Source organism: Nyctibius grandis, chromosome 7 (assembly GCF_013368605.1).
Source record: "Nyctibius grandis isolate bNycGra1 chromosome 7, bNycGra1.pri, whole genome shotgun sequence".
NCBI classification, from domain to species: Eukaryota; Metazoa; Chordata; class Aves; order Nyctibiiformes; family Nyctibiidae; genus Nyctibius; species Nyctibius grandis.
In genome coordinates, this window is record NC_090664.1 from 59,298,147 (window position 1) to 59,304,855 (window position 6,709).

The window sequence follows — 6,709 nt, forward strand, 5'->3', positions numbered from 1 at the left end:
TTTCTTAAACCCCTCCAGAGATGGTGACTCCACCACCTCCCTGGGCAGCCCCTTCCAATGGCTAATGACCCTTGCTCAGAAGAAATGCTTCCTAATGGCCAACCTGAACCTCCTCTGGTGAAGCTTGAGGCTGTGTCCTCTTGTCCTATCGCTGGTTGCCCGGGAGAAGAGGCCGACTCCCACTGCGCTACAACCTCCCCTCAGGTAGTTGTAGACTGCACTAAGGTCACCTCTGAGCCTCCTCTTCTCCAGGTTAAACAACCCCAGCTCCCTCAGCCGAACTTCCCTCAGAGAAGTTTGAGGGTAGATGATGGCTGACAGGAGATGAAGGAGATCCCGTGGCTTGGGGAGGGCGAGGTGGGGCAGGAAAGGACTATGTTTGGTGGGGGAGAGGATGTCCTTCTCGAAGCATGTGCATGCCTGTATTGGACAGGAGGACTCCTCGATGTGGTGCAGTAGCTGGAAGGAGGCTTGCTGTAAAACAGTGTCCAGGGACAGATGGAGAGTTCACCCACCCCTCCGGGTGGCTGAACAACAGATACCACTGGTGCTTTGGCTTAAATTCCACCATGGCCCTTCTGGTCCAGAAATGCAACCCCCCTTGCATGCAGGGGACAGGAGGAGGACAGGACAATAAGATATAGTGAAGAAATGTAGATAGCAGGATGATAAGTGATGAAAGAAGATGCCTTTTACAGCAGACAGTTGTGATGCACATGGCTGAAACTCCCTAGACAAGAGAAAGGTGAGACCATCCAGTGTTGGTACAGTGACAACAGCCACGCAGGAGGAATATTCAGTCTCATTCTTCATGGTTTAAACCATTACAACCTATCCTGGGAGTTAATCTGCGAGGAAGGGAGATCATCCCCTGTCTGTTGACAGCAAGGTTCCTGCATGTGCCCAAGGGGTGTATGTGTCACTCATCTGACCGGAGGGAGCTGCAGACCTACTAAATTTTATTAGAGTATGTGACGTGTTGGCCTGCTAGATAACAAAATCAAAGTATGGTGACTAAATTAAAACAAAAATAGGTGTGTCCCTTCTGTCTGGTCACTTGAGGGAGGAAACACCCTTTGTGTCAGGCTGTGGAAGGGGGCACACCCCATTCGTGTAGCGTTAAGATCACAGCTTCTGCCTGCCCCCCTCCTCCCAGACCTGAGAGTGTGGGTACGTTTCCAGGGCCAGAGCTTGTAAGGGGCAGACGGGGGGAAATCCCGTGTCCTGATGAAAGGCATATACATAACAACTGCTTGTACCATGCGCTATTTTTAAGCTCCAAGATAAAATAGCATCCTAATGGCTTTCTTTGGGACGATTGGGTGACAGTTTGAATTTCAGGGCTGTCCCTGGGTTTCAGATCATCATAGGCTTAAAGATCCTTCTCTCTCCTTAGGAAATCCACCTCTCTCGTTCTCTGGAGCCTATCTGCTAGGTGCTCTCTGAGACGGGGTAGACCCTGGTTCTAGTGCAGGACAGTAATTCCTGTGTGGAGCAGACATTGTAATGCAACAGAAAGGAGTGGGTTACATCGGCGTCACGTTAGGGAGTATGTCTGACCCCTGGGCTGACCTGCTTTTGGCTTCAAAAAGAACTTCTGGTTCTTCAGCGAGCCCTGAATTTATTCCCCAAAAGAAAAACTTAAAAGTCCAAAGCCTACCCTTCAATGCACGGTGGTTGCACAGGAGCAAACCATTGGTGTTTTAAGGAGACAGAGGTGTCCAGACTTCACTCCGTCAAGCAACAGCTTTGATAACTCACCTCATCCCAGCCAGGCACACGTAACTATCACAAACCTTTAATGCGATAGGTGTGTCCATTATAAACTATATGTTGCAGCAGGCAACTGTCCACCGTGATCCAAACATCCAGATTTCATTGCACGAGGGGCTTCCTACTTTACAAACCTCAATTTGTAAACCCTGGGAGGTGGGCTACCACCACCAGCCCAAAAGTGGTGTTTTTTCCTCCTGCTGAAACGAAGTAAATCTGTTTCTGCAACATGTAGCATCCCAGCCCGGGCAGCTGTCTCCCATCACTGCTCTTCCATGCACGTTGCTAGCTGAGAACAGATTCTTCTGATTGTCTCATCCCCATCTACAGCTTCTCCGCTGTACTACATGGCGTGCTCCTTGCACATCTTATGGGTTTTTAGCCTATTATGCATAGCTCCTCAGTACACTGAGAACTGGCCTTCCTGGGTTTCTTAGATCCTGTCTTGCTTCAGCTGAAGCCAGTTGAATTTTTATCACAGAATCACAGAATCAATGAGGTTGGAAGAGCCCTCTGGGCTCATCAAGTCCAACCATTGCCCTGACACCACCATGGCAACTAGACCAGGGCACTAAGTGCCATGGCCAGGCTTAAACCCCTCCAGAGATGGTGACTCCACCACCTCCCTGGGCAGCCCCTTCCAATGGCTAATGACCCTTGCTGAGAAGAAATGCTTCCTAATGTCCAACCTGAACCTCCCCTGGCCAAGCTTGAGGCCGTGTCCTCTTGTCCTGTCGTTGGCATTGGAAGGAGCAGGATGGGAGAGAGTGTTTCATCTTACATCTGAAGAACAGAATAACTTGTTCCTGACTAGAAGGCAGGCAGGAAAGGCAATATCTAATACGAGCTGCACCTCTGTCCTCCACACAGGTGGATTCCTGTAACTCTCCAGAAATCATCAATGTAAAGGCAGGATGAAATCCCAGCTGGGCTTGTTCCTCGGTGAACAACTGACAGACGTGTTCTCTGATCTGTGCTTACAAGCCTAGCTTGCCTAGAAAAACTGATGGCTGCTTTAATATTCTACCCGAGCTCAGCACGGCTTTTGTGGGGCACTGTTTAATATGAAACCTCCTTGTTTTAGTGTAAAATCCGAAGTCTGCTCTTTGCTTCATGGGAGCAACTTGAGGACAGACTCCATTTGTTGCCTCCCTGCGTACTTCCCCTATGCAAAAATCCAGAGCATCTCATTTATCTTTGTTTATCCCTCAAAAGAATATAACCTACTTCTCCCCTTGCTTTTCCAGCTGCCTTTCCCGACTCCCTGAGTCCTCTCTCAGCTACATTTGGCCTGAAAGAGAGAGCAGCATGAACCACTCTCCTCGATCGTATGGTGAGATGCTACAGGTGTGTCTGTCCTTGTACCAGTGAGGGGGGATTTTTCTTTATTTGGGGGGGAGGTGGAGGGAGAGAAGGTGTGTAGGCAATGGCTCTGCCCTTTCATCAAGCCAGACGGTGAAAGTGGCTGGGGTTAAGGGAAGGGGACCAGCTCAGCTCCCTGCGGAGTCACTCCTGGCCAGGGCCATTAGCCCAGCAGGGCAGGTGGAGCAGGACAGTAGTTAGGCTGCTCTTAAGTGTAGGCCTGACTCGTATCATGTGAGTCACTCGTGAGCACTGAGGGAGCTGCAAAGGGAGAGCTCCTTTCTGCTCATTCATCGCCACTTTGATGGGAGCCAGTGCAAATTAAGGCTGCTGGGTAATGTGGTAGGGTTTGGCTCTCCTGATTCCAGGCCATCGGCAGCAAAAGTCTTGGAGAGAAACAGTAATGAACTGTGCAGCTCTCTTGCCCATTTATCAAGAGTTTGTCATTCTCTCCTCAAAGCACATGACGCGATAGCCGAAGGTGAACGCTCCCCATGAGAAGTGCTCGGGAGGCAGGGCCGCTGGGGCTTGTCCTGGCTCTGCAGGGATGCTGCTTTCAGAGCTGCTCAGGGGTTCGCTGTCATTCCTCTGATCTCTCATTTCAGACATGCAGCAGAGCCTTCGGAGGGGTCATTTCCAAAACTGAGTGCTCATCAGAGGCAGTTAGTAAGTAATGAACCTGAGCCCTCTATAAAGAAGAAAAAACATGGAACCAGCTCTATAAACTGAGTGGAGCAGAGAATCGCCTCAACACTCACAGCAGCACCCACCAGACTCTCACTTTCAGGAAATTTAGGTTCCTGAATGCTTTTCAAAGTGAATGCCCGTAAGCATCTTGGAGAATTTGAATGCTCTTACACAACTAGCCTGCAACTTTCACTCCCATGCTGCAGTCTTCATTTCACGTCCACTTCCCCATCATGAATTAGGCATGCAAGTAGAAGCTAACTAGCCAGGGTGAGGCAGGACGCTGCTCCGGCGACAACAAAAGCATTGTAGGCCACTGGCAGATATTTGCCAGCCAGACAGGGCTGTTATGCTCATCAAAGCTGACTCCAGCACAATGGAAGGTATGGAATTTTGGCCAGGGATCCCTGCCATCCCAGAGACCTGTCAAGTCTCTCTGACCGGTCACGGGATTTGCCTTGCAGCTGGCACACCCCGTGATCTCCTGATCTGGGATCTGTCCATCAGCTGTAACCTGGTGTGTGGAGGAGGAGGGTGGCTGCGGTGCTGCACTGAGGCTGGGGGGGTGAGTACCACTGCTGAGGACTCCACAGTCCTGGGAGCACCAGCAGAAAGCACAGCTCTAGCTGCTGTTCTGCATCATAGGTCCTACTGTGAGCGACCCAGGGTGCGGGACACTTCCCACACACAGCCCATGACCCAGACCACGGGCTTTCCCACGCAGGAAGAGGAGAACCTGCAGAGGCTTGTCAGGATGTCGTAGCTGATATTTGCTTCGTTCTTTATCTAAGCAGAGCCTTGTCCTGGGAAGTGCAGGGTAGCCTGGCCTTCTGAAGGGCTTAATCCTGCTCCTCTGCACTGGAGAGGGCTTTTAGCAGCAGGTTGGCAGAGCTCTTCCCCAGCCTGGGCCTTCATAAACCAAGCCCAATTATTCCGAGGCAGAAAAATTGAGTCTGCACTGTAATGACAGAATGAAATGTCCTCAGGAGTTTGCGTGTAGCCTTGAGTTACCTTTTATAAATAGGTTAACAGCTGGGGGGGGCCGTGGTTGTTTAAAGGGAAAAGACATACAGTACATGCCCTATATGATATGCCCTGTCCTGAGCAATTCTGCTATTCTGTTGATTTATATCTGGAGATTAAAGGATTTGCCTTTCAATCAAATTATTCTCCTCAAACTACCTAGTGGGCGAGAGAGGGGATTTTAATCACGTTCTCCACTCCGTGCAGCTATCCCCGGTGAAGCCACAGACGTTTTCTCCCTCGCTGTGCAAAACACGCAGCTCACAATTACTGCTGATCACTTTGATGGTGATTTGCTATTTCTGTCTTGCTTCTGGTGCACAGGACACTCGGGGGACAAGAGAGGGTGAGAGGTCTTTGGGCCCCAGGGAGCTTCCAGCCCAAACTAGACGGAGCATGTAACCAGGACTGACAAAAGCTGCGTGATGAGACAGAAGCCGACTGTCCTGGGGAAAAGCAATCTGCAAAGAGCCCGGGTCCATCAGGCCCTGCAGGTCTGCAAGAACTTTCATGCAAGTCAGAACCCTCCCCAACAAGGAGAGTGTCTCATGGGTCAGGGCCTAGTTTGTTGTAATTTTACCATTCTCTTCCTTCTTCAGATGAGCAGGTACGAGATAAGGCGCAGAGAGCAGCAGAGGGGAAAGTTTGGATCACTCATCTAGAAGCTGGAAGGAGCAGATCTGAGGGTGGTGAGATGGAGGACGTGGGTATCTGGAGGATTGCCGTGCCCCTGTTATGAGATGTGCTGGCATTGCTTGGAAAAAATGAGGGAATTGTGAAAGGCAACCAAACCTCACATCTTTTTAGTGTAGTGCCTTGTCTCTGATGGAAGCTGGTGCCAGGCACCCTGCAACAGGCACAGTCAATTTGCCAGGCCAAACTGGGGGTGATTGCTGGACTGGTTGAAGCTCTGGGCCAGGAGCTTTAATACCCTTTCCAGACCACTCATGATGACTGTTGTAGGCATTCCTGGGACCCAACGGTCCACTCCCTTTCTGAATTCTCTGACTTCCTTGCTGGGGTGGGATGAGACAGTACTATGGGTATTGTCTTTGGAAGATGTTTTAAATCTCTAACATCTCGTTGTTCCTTTTGCCCGTAGACTAGGCAGAGGTCAGGACAGTGCTACGTACAGTAACGCCCAAGTTCCCTTTCTGAAATGACGCAGTCACTTCACAAACCTGACTCCCATGAAATTCTCCATGGTTCATCAAAATGCTGAGAGCACTTTGGTTGGCTGAAGAATTCCCAGGGCATCTTCTGTTGTTCATTTTCAGTTTGGGCAGCTCGTCCATTTGCATGAACCCTATGAAGGACGTGTGGGATGGAACGACCGAATGCGTGCTGCTCATCCACAGCTGTGCAGCCACTGCTGGTCCCATTTTGCACACTCATCAGTTCAGACATGCAAATAAAGGGTGTGTAGCTTTCACTCATACGCTTTAGCTTTAAATATGAGCCACACATGAAAGCTGCATGAAAAACATCTTTTCAGGCTAGAAGCAAGCCCTCTGTGGGGATTAAAGGCAGTGTCACATTAGCAGCAAGGACAGAGCTCAGTCCTTCTTGATCAAAAGCTTCTTCCCCTGCAGCTTGAGCCAGTGGAAGTAGCAGCATAGTCCCTATGCCAACCACAAATTTTTCAGATACAGTACAGCAGGAGGCAGAGATCTTTGTAGGTGTACCGCCCAGCTCCCCGCAGGGTCATGTGGGAGCGTCAGGAGAAGTCTTTTGACAAGCCAGAGATGGTCCACTGTCCCTGCAAGCCCCTCAGCACCGGCCAGTCGTGCTGGACTGAACTGGCTGCCCAGCACCTGAGTGGGCAGCACAGTCACAGAATCACAGAATCACAGAATCAATGAGG